The 17,674-nt window shown below is 43.3% G+C and overlaps 1 pseudogene across 1 annotated transcript in view; it reads left to right on the forward strand.

Annotated features, from left to right (window-relative positions):
- The first annotated feature begins 5,055 nt into the window (after positions 1 to 5,055).
- LOC308252742 (serine/threonine-protein kinase tousled-like 2) overlaps positions 5,056 to 17,674 on the forward strand; it is a 49,358-nt pseudogene continuing 36,739 nt past the window's right edge. The window contains exon 1 of the transcript in view: positions 5,056 to 5,116. The product of the transcript in view is annotated as a serine/threonine-protein kinase tousled-like 2 (transcript). The remainder of the gene's footprint in view (positions 5,117 to 17,674) is intronic.

The following is a 17,674-nucleotide window of genomic DNA, read 5'->3' on the forward strand; positions in this document are numbered from 1 at the left end:
CATGTTGTGGTGACACCCAACCATAAAATTATTTTTGTTGCTACTTCATAACTGTAATTTTGCTACTGTTATGAACCGTTATGTAAATATCTGTGTTTTCCGTTGGTCTTAGACGACCCCTGTGAAAGGGTCGTTCGACCCCCAAAGGGGTCGCGACCCACAGGTTAAGAACCGCTGGATTAAAGCGATGTAATGAATATCTAGCGACATGCAAGCTTTGCTGTGACATCAAAAAAAGCTCATTCTCCTCCTGGGAATGCTGACTCATTTTCTTGTGATTCATGCATCATACAAAAGCCCCAGACTTCCAGGAGTTTTATTAGGTATTCCTCATATAAAATCTTATTTGCTATTCTTGATATAAATTCATAGTATGAAATAAATGTCTGGAACATTGGAAGTTCTCTTTTCCTTTCCTTCTATTCTGTGCAGAAATCTACTCCACAATATCTTTTATTCAATCTGAGCCCTTCCAATGACCATTTGTTTCTCTCTTCACCAATTAGTTTAGTTTTGAACACTCAACTTAATAAGCCATTTAAAATAGTTTTTAATTTATTCTCCCAATTTTTAGGGATAGTTTCCCTATAATTTTCCCATTAGAAATTCTTGAGATGATAGAGTCTCAATAAGGGGCACAAAGATTTGTCATTTTTTAGCATTTCCCTGCTTTTCATAACTTCATCATCTTCACTTCTTTTGGTTTCTCCTACTTTCCTGATAAGGTTATGTTCACTGACCCTGAATTCATTATGGATTTTACTCTTCACTTCAACATATCATTTTCTCTATGAATATACTTTAATTTTTCCCTCCAGATTCAAAGGAAGACTTCACTTCCCTAAGATAAACTACTCTATGTCCTGAATCTTTTTATTGACTCTCATGAAAATCTTTGGCTTAGAGTCCCAGCCGTGGGCAAACTACGGCCCGCAGGCCAGATCCGGCCCATTCGGCTGTTCTATCTGGCCCGCAGAGCCGAAAGAGCGGAGGGTTCTCTTGCTCTCCCTTCCGTTCCTTTACTTTGAATTTATATTAGTTCACACAAACACTCCATCCATGCTTTTGTTCCGGCCCTCCGGTCCTGTTTAAGAACCCATTGTGGCCCTCGAGTCAAAAAGTTTGCCCACCCCTGGTTTTGTTCTTGTCCTTATCACTTCCTCCTTCCTGAGCCTTCTGCTGTGCCTTCCAAATGTTGTGGTATCTACCTGCTCTTTATAAAACATTTGCTCTCACTTTCATTTCACTGACAAACTTTTGAATCAAAAATCTACATCTTCCATGTTTTCACCACTCATTCTCTTTTTAACCTGTTGTAATCTCACTTCTATCTAAAAACTGTTCTGTGTTTTTTTAAAATAATTTTTTTCATAATCATCTGTGATAACACAGACTCTTTTAAAAATATTTTTTTTATTGATTTTAGAGAGGACAAGAGAGGAATAGAAACATCAATGATGAGTGAGAGTCATTGATCAGCTGCCTCCTGCATGCTCCCTACTGGGGATCGAGCCTGCAACCAAGGCATGTGCCTTTGATTGGAATTGAACCCAGGATCCTCATTTCGCAAGCCGACACCCTATTCACTGAGCCAAACTGACTAGGGCTGTTTTGTATTTTTTGATAGTTGACAACTAATAACTAAATTCATGGAATGTTCTTGGCTTGCACTTCTTGGAGACTTGAGCTGGAAATGATGCTCTTCTTGAAAAGGCAGATCTGTATCATTTGTTAATGTAGTCCAAATATTTTTAAGTGTTTTATGTATATGAACTCATCTTGTCATCACCACACCCTATGAAGTGGCATCATCATTACCCCCATTCTACAGAGGAGGAAACTGAGGACTGGAGAAGTTAAGGATTTGTCTTAAAGTCCACTTCAAAAGTCTGTTTTTGTTTTTTTTTGCTATCTTATTCCTACTTATTTTTCTGGCTTCTTTGATGGCTTCCTCTTCTACCACCTTCCTGTGAGCATTCCATTCTTCACAACAGCTGTTTGTCCTCATTTTCTCTCTATTAACTAGCCTTTAATAAAGTGGTGGTGTCTTCAATTTGGTAATAAATGACCTATGTATTTTTCTCCTGATATGCATATGTTGCTTTTTCAGTTGTACAGAATGTTTTTGGAAGAATGGGGCTCTGCCTTTTAATTATTTTATATTCTTTTTCCAGCATCAAACATAGTGGTGAATACATGAGAGTTAGTTTATCAGCTGAGTTCTTTGATTCCAAACAAGATTAAACAACCATGGCTAATATAAGCAAAAGCAAAAATTGTGTTAAGGATTTGGGGAGCTCTTGGAGCTGATGGTGGCTAGAGAACCAGAGGTCCCACAGGTCCTCCAGCCAATGATCAGAAAGCTGCCCCTGGTCAGGATGGCATTTCAACCACTTTGAGTATCTTTGTCTCTTAATATGCAAATGAGAGGAAAGATTACAAAGTAAAGTCTAACCAGATTGTATTAAGAAAGAGGTAATTCCTCTTCCCCCTCTTACCCCCCCCCCCCCCAAAAAAAAAAATCACATTTCTGTTAGAAAAGGAAAAAGGATATCGGGAAAACAAACCCAAAAAGCATTTATAATAGGTGCTAAACATTTGTTGAATGAATGAGTTAATAACCTTGTGACTTTAACCTCCACATTTAGGTTTACAAGAATAACCTGGCATAGTTGCATTTATTCTTTCTGATTAGAGCTGAGTCAACACGCTTATGATAACTAGGATCTGAAGAAACTCAGGGGCAGAGAGCCAGGCAGGACAAGCATGTTGTAAGGATCAATTTAGAAACTCCAAGGAAAGCAGGCCCACACTTGGATGTTTGAATTCTGGACTGTTTACTAAGAGAATGAAAGGGCGGGGAGAGACCAACACCATGTTCCCTTTGTTCATGTCCTCCACCTCCTGGAGTCAGGTTCCCGCCCTAGAACCTCTCCAAGAGCCCAACCCACACTTTTGAATTAGCCAATAGAAATGCAAGAGGAAAGTAAGCCGCACCCTGCCCCCATGTGCAACCTGACCCTGACCAATCAGCGGAGGCCACGCTACCTCACCCCTCCTACCTCTCCCAGGCCCCCTATAAATCAGCGCGTTTGGGGCCTGGGGCTCTCTCTCTGCCTCCTGCCGCTGCATTGGTGAGTGTGGTGGACGGGGAGCTCGAGCTAGCTCGAATAAAGGCTCTTTGCTTTTGCATTGGACTCAGCTCCCTGGTGGTCTTTGGGGATCACGAAATCTGGGCATAACATTTGGGGGCTCGCCCGGGATCCCCAAGACCCTCAAGGGACCCCCAATCTGGAGAGTCTGACTGGCCACAGTAGGGGTCTGTCTGTTCCTTGTCTCTTTTGTGTGAGCTCATTTATGGATCTCTGGCAGTGACTGAAGCGGTCTAGGTGGACGCACTGGAGGACCACGGGCAGAAGGAATCGGGAGACGTCCCGATCCTCCTTCAGGAGGGACACATATTCCCCTCGAACCTCTGGGATGAGGTGGGTCGCTCCCACCAATCAGCGTGAGGCCGTCATCCGCATTTTCGGTTTTGTCAGTTTTGTTCCAACGGACTCGTGTTGGAAAGCTTGTCTTAAGGGCCCTTTGTCTGCATCTGTGTTTTTCTGTTTTGTTTTGTGGACTCTCTTGATGGACATCATGGGACAGACTCAAACCACTCCTTTAAGCATTATGGTTGATCATTTCAAAGAGGTTAAGGGAAGAGCTAGCAACCTCAGTGTAGAGGTCCGGAAGGGCCGGTGGCAAACTTTTTGTTCTAGGGAATGGCCGACTTTTAGTGTCGGGTGGCCGCCGGAGGGGACCTTCGACCTCCCCACCATCCACCGGGTGAGGGACATCATCTCTCAGCCCAAGAAGGGACATCCTGATCAACTCCCTTACATTATTATTGGCAGGACCTCGTGGAAGATCCACCCTCCTGGCTTAAGCCCTTTCTGTCCCTGTGCCCCCCAGAGCTGAAACCCATACTTGCTTTGCAGGAAATGGAGAAGGTGAAGGAGAAGAAGGACCTCACCCCGCCATCAGCTCCCCTCTACCCTGTCTTTCAGGGGGGAACTGAAGAGGAACTAATCTTTCCTCCCTCATATCAGCCCCCTAGAAGTCCACAGGGGGGCGATCCTCCCACGCGAGGGGAAGTGGACACCACGGGGGGCGGAGTTCCGGGAGCGGCTGGGGGCAGAGTTCCGGGAGCGGCTGCGGTTCTGGTGGGAAGCCCGCCTCTTACTAGACAAAAGGCTCAGAGGGAACTGTCTGTCACAGCCCCCAACTCCACTATTAAAACCCTACCTTTACAAGCCGCAGGGCCCCCAGATGCGGATGGCAATCAACCCCATCACTATTGGCCTCTCGCCACTAGTGACCTTTACAACTGGAAGTCTCAGAATCCTAAGTTCTCTGAGAAGTCAGCAGGGCTTATTGATCTGTTAGATTCTGTCCTTTTCACCCACCAGCCCACGTGGGACGACTGCCAACAGCTTTTACAGGTCCTGTTCACAACTGAGGAGAGGGAAAGAATCCTCAATGAGGCCCGGAAAGTGGTTCCAGGCATGGATGGGAACCCAACCACCACCCGGTCCAGATAGATGTCTCTTTTCCCTTAACTAGGCCTGAATGGGATTTCAACACGGCAGAAGGTAAGGAGAGGCTCCAGGTCTACTGCCAGACTCTAATGGGGGGGGGGGATCTCCGAATGGCTGCTAGAAAGCCAACTAATTTGGCCAAGGTAGGGAATGTTCAGCAGGAAAGGGATGAGTCTCCAGCTGTCTTTTTAGAACAGATCATGGAGGCATACCGCACCTACACCCCCATGAATCCAGAAGCTCCTGAAAACAAGGCAGCTGTGATCATAAGCTTTGTAAACCAATCAGCTGGCGATATTAAAAAGAAACTGCAAAAAGTAGATAGGTTGGGGGAGAAGAGTTTAAAGGACCTACTGGAGGTAGCTGAGAAGGTGTATAATAACAGGGAGCCCCCAGAAGAAAGGATCACGCTGCGGCGGCTGCTAGCAGCAAACAAACCCGAGACCTAGCTAAGATCCTGCTTGCCACCACCATGGACTCTTCCGAGGAACGGAACCGCTGTCTCTGCCAACTCGCCAGCAACCAGGAAGATGGTAAGGGGACCGCCCGGGGCAGGAGGCAGAAGCTGCAGAAAGATCAGTGTGCTTACTGTAGTGAGATAGGGCACTGGAAACAAGAGTGTCCAAAAAGGTCCAGCAAAAAGGGAGGCGAAGCTGATTGAGTGAAGGTCCTGGAGCTAGATGAACTGAGTGATTAGGGGAGTCGGGGTTCGGACCCCCTCCCCGAGCCCAGGGTAACTCTTAGAGTGGAGGGGACCCCCACTGACTTCCTTGTCGACACCAGAGCGCAACACTCGGTCCTCCGTATGCCTCAAGGAAAATTAACAAATAAGAAGTCTTGGGTACAAGGGGCAACTGGTATGAGCCAGTATTCATGGACTACCCGAAGAACGGTGGATTTAGGGATGGGACAGGTATCCCACTCTTTTATGGTAATTCCGGAATGCCCCTACCCACTGTTAGGACGAGACTTGCTCACTAAGATCGGAGCTCAGATAACTTTCAGACAAGGGGGGCCTCAGGTTACTGATGGCAAGGGCCACCCCATTCAGGTCCTGACCATAAGGCTGGAGGATGAGTACTGGCTTCATCAAAAAGCCTATCCAATAGAAGGCAGCATGGACGAATGGCTGCAGGAGTTCCCCACGGCTTGGGCGGAGACAGGGGGAGTGGGGCTCGCCCCCCACAGGGCCCCAATCCTGGTAGAGTTAAAACCAGGGGAAGGCCCGGTGAGAATCAAATAGTACTCCATGCCTCAGGAAGCCCGGAAGGGAATTCAGCCACGCATAGGGGTGCTGGTCCCCTGACAGTCTGCCTGGAACACCCCCCTCCTGCCAGTCAAGAAGCCCCACACAAATGACTACCGGCCGGTACAGGACCTCCGGGAAGTAAATAAAAGAGTTATGGACATACATCCAACAGTCCCCAACCCATACACTCTCTTAAGCTCTCTGGCGCCCTCCCGTGTCTGGTATACTGTGTTAGATTTGAAGGATGCCTTTTTCAGTTTGCCGCTGGCATCCCGCAGTCAACCCCTGTTCGGCTTCGAGTGGCATGACCCGGAAGAGGGCTACAGCGGACAACTGACGTGGACTCAGTTGCCTCAGGGGTTCAAGAACTCGCCCACCATCTTCGACAAGGCCCTGCACGAGGACCTGGGAATCCTAGAGCAAGTGCATGGGCTCTGGAAGGACTTGACCGACCAGCCCCTTCTAGATGCAGATGTCACCTGGTTCACGGATGGAAGCAGCTTCGTACGGACGGGAGCAGGTATGCGGGTGCAGCTGTAGTCACTGAAATGGACACTGTATGGGCAGAGGCTCTACCCTCCGGGACGTCAGCCCAGAGAGCAGAGCTTGTGGCCCTCACCAAGGCCCTGACACTGGGAGCTGCAAAGCGGCTCAACATCTACACAGACAGCCGGTATGCGTTCGCCACTGCTCATGTTCATGGGGCAATCTACCAAGAGAGAGGGTTACTAACAGCAGAGGGGTGGACTATAAAGAATAAACAGGAGATACTCGACTTACTCTCAGCCTTATGGCTCCCTGCCAAATTGGCCATCATACACTGCCAAGGAAACCAGAAGGCTGATGACCCAGGGCAAGAGGAAACCGCAGGGCTGACCAGGCGGCCAAGGCAGTAGCCCTTTCTCCGATCCCCACCATGGCCCTACAGCTCCCAAACCCAGGAGACCCAGTTCTGCCAGTTCAGCCAGGATATTCCCTGGAGGAGTTACAGCACATTAGGAAGCTTCCCCAAGCAAAGGAGGAGAAGGGGTGGTGGTATACACCACAAGGGGAGCTCATACTGCTGGACCAGCTTGGAGTCTCCATGATAAAACACATGCACCGGTCCACTCACCTGGGGGCACGTAAATTAAAGGACTTAATCCAACATGCCAGAATTAAGATCCACCAGCAGGACATTAAAATAGAGCAGGTTGTATCTGCCTGCAAGACTTGTCAACTCACAAATGCGAGAATCGGGCCGAGTGAAAAAGGAACCAGGCTTCAAGGAACCAAACCTGGGGCACAATGGGAGGTCAACTTCACTGAGGTTAAACCAGGAAAGTATGGCTATAAATATCTTTTAGTATTTGTAGATACCTTCTCTGGATGGGTAGAAGCATACCCAACTAAGCATGAAACAGCTCAGACGGTAGCTAAGAAGCTGCTGGAAGACATCTTGCCCAGGTACAGTTTTCCCGCTGAGATAGGGTCAGACAATGGAGCAGCTTTTGTCTCACAGGTAACGCAGGCAGGGGCCAAGGCCATTGGGGCAAATTGGCAATTGCATTGCGCTTATAGGCCCCAAAGCTCAGGGCAAGTACAGAGGATGAATAGAACTCTAAAAGAGACCCTTACCAAATTGACCATAGAGACTGGCGGGGACTGAGTGGCTCTCCTTCCATATGCCCTTTACCGGGTTAGGAACTCCCCCTACACCCTGGGTTTTACTCCTTATGAGATCATGTTCGGCCGGCCACCCCCTATTATCCCTAACCTTAAGGCCGAATTTCTTACATAATTTGAAAGTCAAGAACTCTTTCTTTCCTTGAGAGGGCTCCAGAGGGCACACGAGGACATTTGGCCACGCCTCCGCGCTATCTACGAGACCAGCCCAGCCCCGACTCCTCATCAGCATAAGCCCGGGGACTGGGTCTATGTCAAGAGACACCTCTGGGAGACCCTTGAGCCACTTTGGAAGGGTCCCTATGTCGTGGTGCTGATGACCCCCACCGCTCTCAAGGTAGACTGCATTGTGACCTGGGTCCATCACACTCATGTCCGGTCAGCGGACCCATCTGTGATCCGGGAAGACTTGGTCAACAAATGGAGCATCGATTGAGATCAACGCAACCCGCTCAAGCTCAAGCTACGGCATGCTCAACCTGCCTGATGCTGGTAACCTTCCTTGAGATCACTCCTGCTACCAGGAGCCCCCACACTCCCTATAATGTTACCTGGCAAATTATAGACACCCACTCAGAAGTGATTCTCAATCAGACTTCTCAAGCCCATCCCAAAGGCACTTGGTTCCCTGAGCTGTGGGTGGACCTCCAGACTCTCTTTCCCAGAATCTACCCCCCACCGTACTGTACATCTGCTGTGATAGGCGCAGGGATTAAGGACTCAAAACCATTAAGGACTGCCTATTTCTATGTCTGCCCTGAGCACTCGCAAACTCAGCCCCGGGAAAAGAACCCTTGTGGAGGCACTGGAGACTATTTCTGTGCTTCCTGGTCATGCGTCTCAACTGGACACATTTGGTGGGAGGCCCAAAGGAAGGGTGACCTGATCACCGTTGGACGGCCGCCTGCCCCACCTTGTCCCTCGAGAGGCCATAGCCACTGTAACCCCGTGAGCATTTCCTTCACGGGAGAGGGAAGGAAGGCTACTGGATGGGACACCGGGAAGACTTGGGGACTCCGATTTTACCAGTGCAGGGAATTTGGGATGGTGTATCCTCATGACCCAGGAATGTTGTTTAGTAGAAATACAAACCGACCCATGATTGGGCCTGTAAGTTTCAAGACAAGGGGGGAATGAAAAGGCGGGGAGAGACGGACTCCATGTTCCCTTTGTTCCATGTCCTCCACCTCATGGAGTCAGGTTCCTGCCCTAGAACCTCTCCAAGAGCCCAACCCACACTTTTGAATTAGCCAATAGAAATGCAAGAGGAAACTAAGCCTTGTTCTGCCCCCATGTGCAACCTGACCCTGACCAATCAGCGGAGGCCACGCTACCTCACCCCTCCTACCTCTCCCAGGCCCCCTATAAATCAGCGCGTTTGGGGCCTGGGGCTCTCTCTCTGCCTCCTGCCACTGCTTCAGCGAGTGTGGTGGATGGGGAGCTCGAGCTAGCTCGAATAAAGGCTCTTTGCTTTTGCATTGGACTCGGCTCCCTGGTGGTCTTTGGGGATCACGAAATCTGGGCATAACAAGATAAGTCAGAGCATTTGGTTATATGTTGTCTGAACTATACTTCAACCTGTACACAATTTTAGGAAGAAGAGGCTGAACAATTTTTAGGGAAAGTCATGATCAAAGCATAATTGCTGGTTTGACCTGAGACCCAGCTTCAACCAGATTAGATGGTGATGTATAATCAAAGTCATGTGTTTTAGATATTTGTGATTCTTGTCCTATTGACAAAGTGATGTAATACAGATAAAATTTCAGTAAGTTGCATGATGTTACAAAGAACAAACTTATAGTGAAGTGATTTTATTAAATATATATTTTATTGATTTTTTACAGAGAGGAAGGAAGAGTGATAGATAGTCAGAAACATCGATGAGAGAGAAACATCAACCAGCTGCCTCCTGCACACCTCCCACTGGGGATGTGCCCGCAACCAAGTTACATGCCCTTGACCGGAATCGAACCTGGGACCTTTCAGTCCGCAGGCTGACGCTCTATCCACTGAGCCAAACCGGTTTTGGCTAGTGAAGTGATTTTAGTTTCCTTGTAGTGAAAAACAAGGCTTTATGGATATCACTCTCCCTCCTATCACATCCCCAACCCACTACCATCACATTTGATTAGGCAAGCTTTACAATGCAACTCCCTAGGGACCACGATTCACATTGTAATCAAAGTTAATGGTGTTACCTGGTTCTGAGCTTCCCTTTAACAAAACAGAGAAACAAGCCCATTAGGGAAATCATAATGTTCGTGGGCTAAGCACAAACCATGTACTGAGGAGGCCCATTTTTATTTGATGCTTAATTCGGCTTTTGGACAATGTCATACTTGAAAGCATTTCTACCATGAGTCTTCCCCAATAAGGTGCCAAGTGATGTGGTGGGCAAATTCTCAACACTATGATAAATATAATGAATTTTGTTGCTTTTCATTATTCCTCAAAAATAACTAGAATTGCATGTAACATTGTTATATTTAAAATCATTTTTTCTTGAAATATTTATGTTTATTGCATGTAAATGGCTAATTATTTTGTATCTACAATCTGATAATAGATTTATTTTGTATATTGTAAAAAATTTCAAATAAATAAAAACAAAACAAAAAAACTAGAAAACATCTGAACTTAAAAATACAGAAAGAATTATTTTTAAGCATCCAAAGCAATGTGTTATAGGTATAGTTTGTTGATGCTATGGCTGGATGCAAGACAAAATCTAGTGAATGGAAGTGTATAAATTACACATTATTTTAGGCAATCTTCCAAGAATAATATGTCTCACACTTAAGCAGACAGCAAACATTGTCCATTAATGTTATTGTCAATGGGAAAAAAGTAAGGTTGACATGTTTTTATAAAAAATCAGGGGTATATTTATTTAAGTTAATCTAAGCTATATATCATAGTGAATGACCATCTGTTGCTACATGGAGATTGGTAAAGGTCCAACTAGTTTCTGGGTCTATGCTAGCATGTTGGAGTGTGACTGCCAATCATCTGATTTTCATTTCAAAACAGTTAAAATAATTTTAGCTGTTAAATTTTCAAAAGAGAATTTAAAAAACACTTTGGTCACAAGTAATCTAAGACAAAGTAGCTAACTTTAGTTATTATACTTTCTAGGTAATTCTTTCAAGTTGATTTAGATTTAAAATGTACCTTTTCATTCATAAATAAATTGACCTGCCATATTAGATTGTTAGATAGATGCCTATTATGTATTAAAGGATATCTACTCAAAATACTGATTTTGACTTTGATGTAACTGGTTTTAAGGTGTTTTGTTGTTGCTGCTGCAGCAGTTCTGTGGTAGAAACTGAATTGAGGTCATCCGTACCTAGTTTATATAATAAATCCATGTCTTCAGCATGTAGGATCCTATTCTATTTTCTAGGGCAGATGGTATGGACAGACCACAGACAAACATCATAGTTTCAAATTCTAAGTTTCTAATCATGGTTTGGTCTTCCTGGTGACCAGCCCCCATCCACAAGTCCACTCAGAGTCATCTGAATAGAACAAAAGATTTTCCTAGTGCTCTTATCTCTGGAAATTACAAGGGTTTCAGAAACTCTGTGCAGGAACTGAGTGCAGAGATATACATATATATTTTTTCTATTATCTCACTCTAACAATGAGAGCAATTAATAATTTTTAATGGCTAACATAACTGTGTTTCTATTTTCATTTTCTATTATTCTAATTGTCTAAATTTTTTAAAATATATTTTTATTGGTTTCAGAGAGGAAGGGAGAGGGAGAGAGAGAGAAATAGAAACATCAATGATGAGAGAGAATCATTGATTGGCTGCCTCCTGCATGCCCCCCATTGGGGATTGAGCCCACAACCCAGGCATGTGCCCTTGACTGGAATCAAACTCAGGACCCTTCAGTTTGCTGGCCCACACTCTACCCACTGAGCCAAACCAGCCAGGGCCTAATTGTCTAATCTTTATGTATGTGTGCTGGGAAGATGAGTCTCATTTTATTTTTTTATATTTTACCTTTTTGGGGTGTGTATGTTTAATACAAATTATCACAAAAACTTTGAAGGATGTGGTGGGGTATAAAGCATAAATAGGAGAGATAAAATATTCTGAATGATAAATTATCCAACAGAATCAGAAATTAATCAAATGTATGATGATAAGACTTGAACATTTTTACCTCTTAATTACATTAATACAATTGGATTTACTTGGAAAAAAGTTATTTCAACCCAACAAGGAACCAGTAAAAAATAAAGGATATTCCAATATAGTATCACGGACTAAGCACAGACATTTCTTTTCACTATCAGGATCTTTACACAAGAAATACAAATTGGAAAAAAAAAAACACCTCATAAAAATTGTTCCAGGAAAAATTTGAAATTATGACCAATTTCTTCTTCTTGACTAACCAAAATGTTTGAAAGTAAAATATCAATCCATATGAAATTCATGGGGGCTTGTGGCAGACTTCCAGGGAAAAAATACTTTTAAATTTCTAACTCAGAAGTTCTCTAAAAACCCAGGTGGTTGTGATTTACAGGGGTTGTTTAAAAAAATAGAGTATTTCTTCTTGTTCACAAAACCTACCTGGGAAAGTTCAGCCATGTCAACTTGTTAGCTAGATGAGTTTCCTTTATTTAAAAACAAAGGTGGTCTATATTGCAAAACACTTGTTACTTAATGAGGTATGAAACCTATACTTATCTGACTCTCTAAAGCTAGGACTGCTCATTGCAAAAGAGAGGGTTTGGTTTAAGGTTTAATCTGGTGACTGATGTTCTCCAATAGTATGCAGTAATAAAGTCATTGCTCATAATAATTGCTATCTTCTGATAAATATGAGAGCAAAGGACATCAACAAATAAGTAATGTCAACAAATCTGAAAGGAAGTATTTGGAGACAAGTTGATGGATGAAACATAGCCAAGAGCTTCACAGCACACATATATTCCCGAAGTTGTATTGGAGAGGTAAGGGTTGATTGTACTAGTGGAAGTCACACAGAGATCAGAGTACAGTGAGTGGGAGGTAGAGGAATTAATCAAGTCTCTCTATGAAACAGGAAAGTTACATCAGCTACACAGAATAATATCTATACTTTTTGTTTAAAAAAGAATTTTTAATTGTGGTAAAACTCATATAAAATTTACCATCTTAACCATTTTTAAGTGTACAATTCAGTGATAATAAGTACATTCATATTGTTGTGCTGCCACCAACATAACCTACCTCCAGAAGTCTTCAGCCAACAAAACTGAAACTCTGTAACCATCCTAAATAATAAAGAGGGAATATGTAAATTGACCATCACTTCATCACAAAGATGGCGGCACCCACAGTGGAGGTGGGGGTTTCCGTAACACAAGATGGCTGCATCCACAGTGGAGGCCGAGTTCCCATACGAGCCTTAATGAGCAATCAGCAGGAACCTGAGGCTGGGCCTGCTCCCCCCACCCCCCATGTGGGGCTTGACGGGGGACCTTAGGCTGCACCCTCTGCCCTGGCACCAGGCCAGGGGACCTGAGGCTGCACCCCCTGCCTGGCGGGGCTTGACAAGGGTGGGACCAGGTGGGTCTGGATCTAACCCAATGGGGGTGGGGCTGGTCAGGTCTGGGTCTCATGCAATTTTGAGGTGCATGTGGGTGGGTGGGGACTTGACTCTGGATCCCATAGTGCACCCCAGACTCTGACAGGAGGAAGATTTTCATATACATTTTATTAATTTTCTTTCATCTCTGACACTTCTATTATAAAGGGCAAATAGCAATATTAAAATATTTTCTCTAATTAATCCCCTTTTAATGTGCATGAATTTTGTGCACTGGGCCACTAGTCTATATATATATAAAAGCCTAATATGCCAATTGTCCCCATGGGAGTTCAACTGGGAGACTGATCTCTCGCTATGACGTGTGCTGACCATCACAGGGCAGCACAGAACAAAGAAAGGCCCTGGCTGGCAGCCGGCAGCCAGGGAAGGGTGGCCCTGGCCAGCAGCTAGAGGAAGGCCCTGGCCGGCAGCCGGAAGGCCCCAATTGACCCTTATCACCAGCCAGGCTTAGGGATCCTACCCATGCATGAATATTGTGCACCAGGCCTCTAGTCTATATATATAAAAGCCTAAGCAACCATTCGATCATTTGACCATCCAGCCGGTAGCTATGACATGCAATGACCACCAGGGGGCAGACACTCAGTGCAGGAGCTGCTGAGCTGTGGTGGTTTGGCAGCTGCAGTTCTTGGTTGACGCACCGGGAACCAGAAAGGAAGATACTATTCTGGGCAGACAAAATAATAGAATATATACATATATTTCTATATGATTTTCAACAGTAACATTCAGCAATTCTGATACAGATGGGCTTTTACATTGGTCCAAATTTGTTTCTTTCAGAGAGATGTGACGGAAAAAGAAAATGGGGCAAGACAGTTGGTAATATTGGCAAAATAGAAGATGAAAAGATGGGTGGATGATATAATTAAAGGTGCATATGAAAGGAGGTGAAGAGAGGAGGGAGACCTGAGAGAAAACAGAGGATCAATAAAAGGATTATTGGGAAATTATATGTGATGGAGCTGAAATGGTCAGAGGTCGTGGTCAGAGAATTGGAAAACTTAATTTAATGTTTCAAGAGCGAATAATTATGTGAGATAGGAAGTTTTAGTACCTGGCCATGGAAGTAGTTTACTAACATGGAATAAATACAATGAAAGGGAGAGGTTAGAAAACATATGCTAAGCTTTCGGTGAGTCACTCATGTCTGCCAGGTTACTGGCAAGTGTGGGATTAGAGGGGGACATTAAATCAGATGCTGAAGGTTTCAGTGAATGAGCGGGTGTATACTTCTTTGTACTCATTAAATTCAGCATTGATGATCAGAAACCATTTTATCCCTAGGGTGTTTCAGACTGGGAATGTAGTTTCTTGCCATATATTTATCTTAACATCACATTATAGCACTTTGGATACGGAGTTTATTAAAAAGGAATTTTTCTGGAGGGAAGAATGGATAAAGAATTTTTAATATAATGTTTATTATGTAGCTATATTAGATACTGTGAAAATTTTCAAAGTTATATTCTTTGACCTTAAATAGCTTGCAATTCGTTGTGGAAGGCTTACACATACAAAACCTTGAGAGAATAACAGCCTAGTATAGGGTGCAAATTACAAAGGAGAGTAAAAGTGTACCACAGGTGTTTGAAGAGGCCAATTTTATTAGACTCGTATATGAACTTTGATGAGAAGGAGTGATGTAGACTATTTTAGGAACTGCTTTATTTGTATAACTGTATAAATATATATCTATTTTTTTTTAATCTACGATGAAAATATGTTGTCCCATAACAGATACTTGTTTCTTCTTTATTTTCTATTGAGGTGTTCAAGAATGGTCTATAATTGTTTTAAGTCTTCTGGTTCCGGGGAAATTCCTAATATTATTACCTTCATCTCTTTCTTTCTTCAAATTATATGCCCTCCAATATGGTAATTTCTAAAAGACATTACTCATTTTAAAATAACTCATTTTGAATTTAATGGAATGCTTTTTTCTTTGCTTTCTTTCCTAAGTTTTCATAATTGTCATAGATCCATGTGTACTTGAAAAAATAATTGTTTTCCGATCATCTGAGTGCAAGACTATAGTGTATATTTAGCATGAAGAAAATAAAATGTGTTTTTTTTTTCACAGGGGTTAGTAAAAATTGAACTATGTAACATCAAAATTATGCCTTTTGGCTCTTTGGGAGTGTCCCTGGTATGCCTTAGCCAAGTGTTTTTGTAGCCAGTCATTATATTGTTATTCAGGTTCCATTGCTAGGAGACATGGCCTACCCCTTGCCAGCATACTCAACAGTTACCCTTTGCCAATTGGAAAATTCTTCTCAATTAAGAACAAAGAAAGGGATATTCCTTGTCCTAATGAGGACACAGTATTAATAAAGGGTATTTGTCATCACGATTGCCTCATACTTAGCAAGTCTTGTAGGGGGAAAAGTTAAGAAAACTTGCAAACTAATAATTTCATTAAGTCTTCCAAAAAATTCAAAGGTAAAAAAAATTTCAGGTTTACCATTCCTGTTTTAGTTCTGTCTTGTAGTGTGGCCCAGAAACCTTGGCCTAAAATGAAGGGTAGATAAAAGATTAGAGACAAAATATAAAAAGAAAGTGTCACCTTATATGAAATAATAATTTAAAAAATTAAATGATCTGAAAACAGATAATAATGGCTCTGTCAATAGGTTTACCTTTGAACATAAATTTGTTTCTATATATGGCACTTGGGTAAATTCCATGTACTTTAGAGTTGTATTCCAACTTCCTTTTTCTATTTCACTTTATCATTTACTTGAAAACATACATGATTTACAATATCTAGGAATGCTAACAGTTCCATAGAAAAGTAAACTATTAATTAAGTACTGCTTCCAAATGAAATATGATCGGCAGAGAGAATATGAGAGAGGAGAGGAAAATCCTTCCTCCCCCAGGCTGGAGGAGTGATGGGGTGAACCGGTGTGTGCCTCCCAGATGCCCTCTGCAGGATTCACAAGAGAAGAGAGCAGGCAGGCCTTGCCCTTGATCAGAATCAAACCAGAATCCTTCGGTCTATCCACTGAGCCAAAGCAGCCAGGGTGCCAGTTATGGGTTTTGATGCTTTCTGGCAGAAGGTGTTTCCATCAGGTTCACAGAGAGCTGAAGGTAGTGGGCCAGCTACTCTTCCAAGGAGTGGGTGAGAGTGGAAGAGTGAGAAGGTTGGTACAGGCCTACCCACAGCAGGTATCTTGACCTGTTTGGCTTCAGGCAGATGGTGCCTGTCCCTTGGCCCAGAGCCTAACTGCAGAGCTCTGATGCAAGAACAGAGGATCAGTGTGAATGCATTTCAAGAAAGTCACTCTGCTAACCAAACAAGTTCCATGCCGAACAAGTGCCCAGTGATGAGTTGTGGTTACTGATGGAGGCTGGACTTAGCTGAAATAGATAGGCTTCTTAGAAAGGCTAATTATTTGACACTTCACCAAATTGATGTTAAGCTATTCCGTCTGTGGACGAAAAGGGGCCACATAATAATCTGACTAGCTCAGGGAATTCTGCATGGTGGCCTTGCAAATTCAGAGACCTAAAGTAACCACAAAGGGTGGTCTGAAATTAAATTTTTTCAACTAAAAGCAGTTTATGGTGGGTAGTCATGTCTTAGGCCAGTATCTGCCCTGACAAAAGTAATCTTTACCTTAACTGAGCCTGTTTATCGTCATTTTGCATCTACAATAACATATCGTTGGAATGTCAAAGTAATTTTTCTTTTTTCTGGACTTCTCAAAGCACAGGCACCACTCTGCCGAGACCACAAATCCCCTTATGGTTATTGAGTTAGTTGTTGACTATTAACTATCCTGCACCCACCTAAATAAAAGAACCATGTGTATATTATTTTATTTTTTACCCAATCCCAGAAGTTTCCCCACTTTGCTTTCCCCCACCTCCCTAACATATCACCAAAGGATTTCATGTAATCCACTTATGTCTCCTTTTTTATTGTATTGTATCAAACAAGGTGCAAAGCTGCCATTCTCTGGAGCGTTATCTCAATTCACTGAGATACTGCTTCCTGGCACTTGTAGATAGTTTGGCTCAAATAAACTCACAAAAATTCTTCATAAGTTTGAATGTTTCCTACCTGAACACTTCAATATTTACTTAGAGGGAAGGCTAAGGGCTTACTAGAGAGAGAGGAGTAAAAGGGAAGATTATGGGTGGCATCTCTTAACTTCTCCCAGAATTCAGTTGTCTTGCAATCTAGTTTATACTTGCAAACCTCACTCACCAAAACAAAGTCAACGAAGTTAACAGAAATCATCCTTTTTGGAAGCAAACTAGCAATTATATTGTTCCTTAATTAAACCACTTGGGATTATGATAAAGGATTTTCTTCCCCTCTCACAGTGGGAGGCCAGTGAACAATTACAAACACTTCAGTTCCATCAAAGTTGGAAATTCATTTTTGGAAATAACTTTATTGGTCTCAGTTTTCTATATGATGAGTTGTGAGGCAACTATATCATGTTCTTGAGACCAAACTATCTGGGATAGAATCATGGTTCTGCCACTGTGTGATCAGGGGGAAATTACTTAACTTCTTCGTTCCTCCATTTCCTGATTAGTAATAT

The sequence above is a fragment of the Plecotus auritus genome, assembly GCF_963455305.1.
Source record: "Plecotus auritus genome assembly, chromosome: 7".
Classification (NCBI taxonomy): Eukaryota; Metazoa; Chordata; class Mammalia; order Chiroptera; family Vespertilionidae; genus Plecotus; species Plecotus auritus.